This window comes from Oncorhynchus keta, chromosome 33, assembly GCF_023373465.1.
Source record: "Oncorhynchus keta strain PuntledgeMale-10-30-2019 chromosome 33, Oket_V2, whole genome shotgun sequence".
Lineage (NCBI taxonomy): Eukaryota > Metazoa > Chordata > Actinopteri > Salmoniformes > Salmonidae > Oncorhynchus > Oncorhynchus keta.
The window spans coordinates 3,761,144-3,769,782 of NC_068453.1; positions in this window are offsets into that span (position 1 = coordinate 3,761,144).

Below are 8,639 nucleotides of genomic sequence, written 5' to 3' on the forward strand. Positions count from 1 at the left end.
ATCTTGTCCATGCTTTAGACACATGAAATATGCTGCTTTGTTTATGAACCTGTCAAAAGCTTTTGGGTGTTGATCATGCTATTTTAATGAAAGACGGAAGGGACCTGAGCTCGGCCACCTGTTCATGGTTTCTTAGTGAGTATTCAGGCTATTGTGACTAAGGGAGTTAAGGTCTGAAATTTCTTGAAGAAGAAAGGTGTACCCATAGGGTCAATTTTGGGCAGGTTGTTCACTTCACTACTTATATAAACACCATTGGTCAATCTGTAAAATAATTGTAAACTTCATCTACACACAGGGTAGTGGCAAAGTGTGTGGACACCTGATGGTCGAACATAAGTCGCTCTGCAAAGAGGTCTGCTAAATGACTTAAATGTAAATGTAAAATCATTGGCATTAATATGGAGTTGGTCCTCCCCCTCCAATTCATTCCAAGTGTGTTCGATGGCAGCTCTGTCAGGACTGTAGCAGGCCAGAAAGTTCTTAACAGCAGAGACAGAGGATTTCTGTAGGACCTCGGAGGGACTGGGGCATTGTCATGTCCGAAACAGGAAAGGGTCTTCCCCAAACACACCTACTAATTCAAGTTTGTATTTATTACATTTTTTACTATTTCTACATTGTAGAATAATAGTGAAGACCTCAACTAGGGGAAATAAGTCAAATGGAATCAGAAAGCAACTGAAAGTGGTTAAACAAATCAAAGTATATTTTATATTTGAGATTCTTCAAAGTAGCCACCCTTTGAGGGAAGCTTTGACTAGGCATTCTCTCAACCAGCTTCATGAGGTAGCGGGGGGAATGCATTTCAATTAACAGGTGTGCCTTGTTAAGTTAATTTGTGGAATTTCTTTCCTTCTTAAGCCAATCAGTTGTGTTGTGACAAGGTAGGGGTGGTATACAGAAGATAGCCCTATCTACTAAAAGACCAAGTGCCATACTATGGAAGAACAGCATCTAGTAAAATGACAGTACATCATTGCCTTTGGACATGAAGGACAGTCAATATGGACCATTTCAAAACTTCTTCAGAGTGCAGTGGAAAAACCCTAAAGAGCATGATGAAACTGAGTCAAAGGACCAGACAGGGGAGGAAAAAGTTACCTTTGCTGCAGAACTGTTCAGAGGTTACCATCCTCAGAAAGGAGCAGCCCAAATAAAGCTTCACAGAGTTGAAGTAACAGACATCTCAACATCAACTGATCCAGAGGATGTTAAGCTTGAAAGGTCTTCATAGTAATTTCTGACAGAAACCATGGACTAAAGGACAGCAATAAGAAGAAGGGACTTGCTTGGACCAAGAAAACGAGCAATGGACAATAGACCGGTGGAAAACTGTCCTTTGGCCTGAGTCAAGATTTTAGATTTTGGTACCATCCAGTGTCTTTGTGAGACCAGAGTAGGTGAACGGTTGATCGAGAACACGTGGTCGAACTATGGAGAGAATGTGTGATGGAGTAGCAGTGTTTTGTGGTGATCCATCAGTAATTTTCAGTGCTCAAAAAATAAAGGGACTAAACAACACAATGCAAATCCAAGTCAATCACACTTCTGGAAATCAAACTGTCCACTTAGGAACAAGGTGATTGAAAATAAATTTCCATCTGTTTGCAAAAATATTCAGTAAATGGAAATTATAGGCAATTGTAAGACAAACAATGAGTGGTTCTTGGTGGTGACCACAGACCACTTCTCATTTCCTAATGACCAGAGTATGATGTTTTGGCTCACTTTTGAATGCTGGCGGTGCTTTCACTCCAGTGGTAGCATGATACGGAGTCTACAACCCACACAAGTGGCTCAGGTAGTGCAGCTCATCCAGGATGGACCATCAAAGCGAGCTAAATGGCATATATTATATTATTATTATATTATTATTATATTATATTATTATTATTATATATTAGTATAGCTGACAATTGGAGGAGGCCGAGGAGTTGGCAAAACCCAGCATCAGGACGGCTATGGGAAATTGTGTGGAGGATCAGCCAACCCAGCTGCTGAAAATGACCTCCACATGGCCACAACCCTAGAGATGTGTCTTCTCAAATCTGATTCAGAAACAGACTCTTAATGAATACAGGTCAGAGAAAATCTTGCTTGTTTGGGTGACCAAATACTTATTTTCCACCATAATTTTTAAATAAATTCATTAAAAATCCTACAATGTGATTTTCTGGATTTTTTTCCTCATTTTGTCTGTCATAGCTGAAGTGTACCTGTGATGAAAATTACAGGCCTCTCTCATCTTTTTAAGTGGGAGAACTTGCACAATTGGTGGCTGACTAAATACTTTTTTGCCCCACTGCACTTTCCATCTCTGCAGTACAGTTGATAACCATTACTATAAATGCCAAAAATCCAATCTTACTGAAACATATCACTTGTACTGGAACAGATCTAATACTCACACCCCTCTCAGAAACCCTCCCCCTTGACCAATCTTCTTCTTTCTTCACTGCCTCAGCATATGACAACTTCTGCACTACTGTAATACTTGAAACCTCAACCTGCCTCTCTCGCACTGGACATCTGATCCCCAGCTACATAGGCACCCCTACAAGTACCACATATTTCCCCAATGCTACACAATTCTTTGTCTCATGCCCTTTTGCACACTTCTCACACGTTGGAACCTCCTTCCTACACATTGCTGCCACATACCATAAGCTTGACACCTGTAACAACAAAATGTAGTCGGCACAAAGCTCGTACAGGATATTTTATATTTCCTAACATCACTTTGTCAGACAAAGACTCAACATCAAAACTCAAAAGAACAGACAATGACTGTTTCTCCACTCACGCCATCCTGTCTGCGTCGCACCAAACTGCGAGCATCACAAACACCGGGAATCTTCCCCTTCAGTTGGTCTGCCTTCACATTTACTGCTACCCCCAGTAATCACTTTCAATGGCACCCTTTTCTTGAGAGCAAAATGATTCACATCTCTTGCCCCCATTCGTTTAACACGGAGCACCTGCTCCCTCTAGCCAGCAGAAACCCATACAATTATCACAAGACCACTTCTTGTTACCCTCACCGATTCAAAAGCACCCAACTCTGATGTCACCCACCCTGAAACCTAAAATGGATCAGCCAAAAGGCAAGGGTCCACTTTACCAAAAACTTCACTCCTATTGTCAGACTCATCTTTATCCTGACCCTTGGTGCAAGCCACGGGCTCAGAGAACTTCACACCTACCACCTCCAATACTTCGCCCTCATTCAATTCCATTTCTCCTCCTGTCTTCAGCTCCCTCTGCTTACACTTTCTACCATTTCTTCTTTAACAAACCATCTTCTTATTCCCACACTTTTTAACCAGCTCAAGCTCACCCTCTTCTTCCCTCTCTCTTAGACCGCCTCATTTTTCTTCTTATGATAATGCTGCACTTCTCTTGACATACATCTTGTTCTTGCCTTATGACCATTTAACCGGCAGTCACAATCTCCGTACAACCAGCACAAACCCCTCAGGATGTGGCACTCAACAGTGCATCCCACTTGCAAAGCAGCCACTTTCGTCTTGATGTTCTTCTTTACCAATATCTACCTCAACGCTTTTCCATTTCAAACACGCTCTCTTTCTCCCGTATTCCTCGATTTCCTGGAACGTGAAGTCCGCCTCCAAAACCTCTCCATTTCACTTCCCATTTGGGCGTTTAGGCGCGCCTCTGTCATTATGTGCAAGCTTCCCAAAACTGAGGGTGTAGATGCCAATTAGACCCTCCAATCCCAGTATGGGGCCGCCGGTAGAGGGCGGCTTGAGAACGTTCTTAACAATGGTGGAGTTAATTTTGCATGGCCCGATGCCCCGGGTGGGCAGAGGTTGTCAATTGTATTCCATTGCATTGTTTCTTAAGTGAAATATCCCCTCACCCGGGGAACCGGGACATGCAAAACAAACTCCACCAATGGCATGACTGACTGAGGTGCAACCTATGAATAGCAACATTTGTTTAGCATTTGCCTATTTTGCCCAGGTCTCAGATCGTGTGTATGTGTGTCTTTGCCAGCCTGTCCGTCTGTCTTGGGAGTATTCTGAGGAAGAGTTCTCTCTCCCCCATCCTTTCTATAACTTCAGATTGACCCCCCCTGGTCTATGATTAGTAGATGTGGGTGAGTGGACATACAGATCTGTAACTAGCCTGGCAACAGCAGCTCTTCTCAATTATTGGCAAGGATTCATTTGACATCCAATCACCAGGAGAGATTCTTTATTTTGCATTCAATACTTCTATTGCAGGAGAGGAGAGCGCCTATCAGATCCCCCTGCTGTCCTTCAGCCTCTTGGTGCAGTCTGCTGACCATCGCGGAGGCCAGGAATAACTCCACCAGCCAAAGTAGGAGCCATGTTAATCGCCATGCAACACTCTACTGACCGAGGTAGACTATTCTTTGAGTAGCAACTAACTAACTGACAGGCAGGCACACACACACATTTGACATTACTCGTCAGTATAGGTCCCTTTCACCACCTTAGGTGCCAAGTGGTCTCCCATCTCCTTCATAGTAGCCTCAGCTGGACCCCGCTGCATAACCTTTTGGTCTAGAAAGGTGAATCAAGAGCTTCACCAGAGACGGAAGTAGAAGTAAGACATCCCACTCCCAAATGTTTTCCGTTTCAATTCAAGTCAATGAACTAAGTAGACCAGATCCAGCTGCTATCGGATTGGGTGTCTATGGGAGAGCCACCCCCTTAAGTAGACAAATGGTACACGGCCTGAGTGAACAATCTTAATTTATCCACCATCTTTGGCTTCCTCTGAACCCCCTCCCCTAAGTGTATCCCCAAAGATGGAGGAAGCACACCTGCTTGCTCTGTCCCTCCAGTACTGTTTACACCATATTTGCTTGAGTCAATACTTTAAGAAACATCTTATTTCACAAGATAGAAAATCCTACAATAAATGCATATCAAGTTGTCACTGTCAACATGAAAAGGTTGTGTGAGGTATAATGTAAATAATGTTGATATCATTAGTTCATTGATTTGTCATGGCCAATCTGAACATTTAACAATATACCCTTACTGTAGCCTTGGGAACCTATGATGGAAACATTGTCCTAAAAAATACACGCAACATGCAACAATTCCAACTATTTTACTGAGTTACAGATCATATAAGGACTAGGCCCTAATCTATGGATTTCACATGACTGGGGCGCAGCCATAGGCCCACCCACTGGGGAACCAGTCCCAACCAATCAGAATGGGTTTTATTATAGACAGAAATACTCCTCAGTTTCCTCAGCTGTACTGGTGGCTGGTTTCAGACGATCCTGCAGGTGAAGAAGACGGATGTGGAGGTCCTGGGCTGGTGTGGTTACACATGGTATGCAGTTGTGAGGCCGGTTGGACGTAGTGCCAAATTCTCAAACTACGTTGGAGGCAGCTTATGGTAATTCTCTGGCAACAGCTCTGGTGGACATTCCTGCAGTCAGCATGCCAATTGCACGCTCCCTCAAAGCTTGAGACATCTGTGGCATTGTGTTGGGTGACAAAACTGCACATTTTAGAGTGGCCTTTTATTGTTCCCAGCAGAAGGTGCATCTGTGTAATGATCATGCTGTTTAATCAGCTTCTTGATATGCCACAGCTGTCAGGTGGCTGGATTATCTTGGTAAAGGAGAAATGCTTAGTAACAGGGATGTAAACACATTTGAGCACAACATTTGAGAGAAATAATATTTTTGTGCGTATCGTTCTGAGATCTTATTTCAGCTAATGAAACATGGGACCAACACTTTACATGTTGCTTTTATATTTTTGTTCTGTATAGGTTTCCGTGAATATGGTTTCCAACAAAGTGGACAGAACTTCACTAAAGAGGAAGTACATGTCCGTAATGTAATTATATTTACAGAATACATTGGCCATATGACTATGTAACACCTACCGCCTATAGAGTTACCTAACATGGCACAACTACCAGACTACGGCAGTTCCTTTTTACTGAGGGGGAACCATAAGAAGACTGGTTCGTGTCAGGCCACCCATTGAATTGGCTCATGAGTTCTGAGCATTACAATGGACCAGACAACACTTTATAAAAAGTGTATTTTTAAATTACAAGATTAAAACTGGCACTTCCTGTTTGTTAGCCAGTTCCAACATTCATCAATCAATAATACATAGCCGGCTGGTAGTCTCAGACGGGTTGCCTCCCACAGTGTACCGGCTTATACGTCTGTACGTAAAAAAACATCAGTTTGGCATTGAGGAACGGACGGAGTTGGGACATCCGGCATTTCTACGTCACTGCCATATCTGCATTATTGCCCTAGCGCAGTGTTTCACAACTCCAGACCTCAAGTACCCCCAATAGTACACATTTTTAATGTAGCCCCAGACAAGCACACCTGACTCAACTTGTCAACTAATCATCAAGCCCTTGAGTTGAATGAGGTGTGTTTTTCCAGGGCTACAACAAAATGTGTACTGTTGAGGAACGGAGTTGGGAAACACTGCCCTTGCACAATGAGGGAGTTCTATTAATCTGAGCTGCGGTGCAACGGTATGGCCTGTGAGGTGAATGAGCAAAAGTGGTGAGGGAGGAGCGCCCTTCTCAAATCTAATCGTAATTTGCCTCGCTCTGTCATTTTGTCAATAAGGCAGCATGGTGCATCGTCCAGTATCCCTTCTCCATAAAATATGTTAACATTTTGAAACTAGATCTCATTGGGAAGGCCCATTTAAACCATTTTTTTCTACAAAAGGAATCACTTTTGCATGTAAGAACAACAACCCTACTCATTACACCATGTGCTTAATCTTGCCTTCGTCACCTTTGTTTTGAGCTGACTTTGCATTGGGCTTTTAAATGGGGCACCTGGCTCACGCCCAAGAGGCGGTTCCAAAATGAATGCAATCACTTTTCACCAGGTGCAAACTCCTCTCAATGGGTTAATCTGGGCAGGATAATCTTATCCCCTCAATTCCCACTAGCATTTTAAACCCTGTCCACCCAAACGTGTGATTTGTTGGGAGAGTTATTTCTTATTTCATTTTACGAAGTTACCAATAGAGTCCGTCATTAATCCAAAACCCAGTCACTGCTGTTGCCTTGGTCTGGATTTCCGAAACTCCCCGGATGGTGGTTTGCGCTCTATTCAATCAATACTTTAAATAGCTTGGAGTACAAAGCAATAAATGAGTTACATCTCAATCATAAGAAATACCTTAGCGAACCCACCATCACACCAAGCATGGGGAAGCACGTGGAGTGGCGCAAGATATAAAAAATAAAATAACGATAGCCGACAACCCGGGAAAGCAGGGCCAACTACACGGTGTACAAAACATACTATGATCCCTTGTTAAATCCACTTCAATCAGTGTAGCTGAAGGGGAGGAGACAGGTTAAAGAAGGATTTTTAAAGGTGCACTATGGAGAAATCGCTCCGCCAGTTCCTGGTTGCAAAAATTTGAATAGTTTGCCTTATGTCAATTTATGTGAAAAACCAAGCAAGAATAGCGTAGAGCGGGGGTATTCAACTCTTGCCCTACGAGGTCCGGAGCCTGCTAGTTTTCTGTTCTACCTAATAATTAATTGCACCCACCTGGTGTCCAAGGTCTAAATCAGTCCCTGATTGGAGAGGAATAATGACAAAAAAGCAGTGGAACTGGCTTCGAGGTCCAGAGTTGAGTTTGAGGGGTGTAGAGAATCATTCTACCATCTAAACCGCTGTTTGAAGCAGGTGTACAAAATTGATACCTAAGCATAGAAAGTGGACATAGAACATATCTACTTCTTCTTAGACTTGCTTCCAATGAGAATGACAGATTTATAACACACATTTCTATGTGAATTTGGTCGGGATGCCCCAAAAAGGTACATATTGCAGCTTTAAGCCTTGAGACATGGATTGTGTATGTGTGCCATTCAGAGGGTGAATGGGCAAGACAAACTATTTAAGCAGTATGGTAGTAGGTGCCAGGCACACCGGTTGTGTGAAGAACTGCAACGCTGCTGCTCAGAAGTTTCCTGTGTGTATCAAGAATGGTCCACCATCCAAAGGACATCCAGCCAACTTGACAACTGTCGGAAGCATAGGAGTCAACATGGGCCAGCATCCTTGCGGACTGCTTTCGACACCTTGTGGAGTCGATGCCCCGACAAATTAAGGTTGTTCTGAGGGCAAAATGGGGGGACGGAGTGCAACTCAATATTAGGATGGTGTTCTTAATGTTTTGTACACTCAGTAAGTTAGGTCGGACGCCACTATGAGCTAGCTCAACTAGAGCTCCGCAGCGCAGACATTTGCAGTTTGGACCGACAGCGTGTTCATTGGACACAAGCTCCATGGAAATGTTCCTGCTCCCCTAAGAGGTGATCGAACACAAACACAGGTGGACTACAGGTTATAAAGAGGCAGAGGGCATGAAATGCAAGGAGAGGAGTTGAGTAGTATGCTCGAATCACAACAGGAGGGTATTTCAAAATGTTCAGATAATGAAACACAGTCGGTTGGAGTGGAGGCTCAGTAGTTGTTGAGTACTGTAGGATGGTTGTGGTAGGAAGGAATGTTTGTTGTTTCTGGAATGGAGATACCAGCACGTCAATTAGGATAGACATAATATAAAAAAGTGCATGCATGATGAAGTAGTGGCAAATATGTAGGGAGAGTGCCA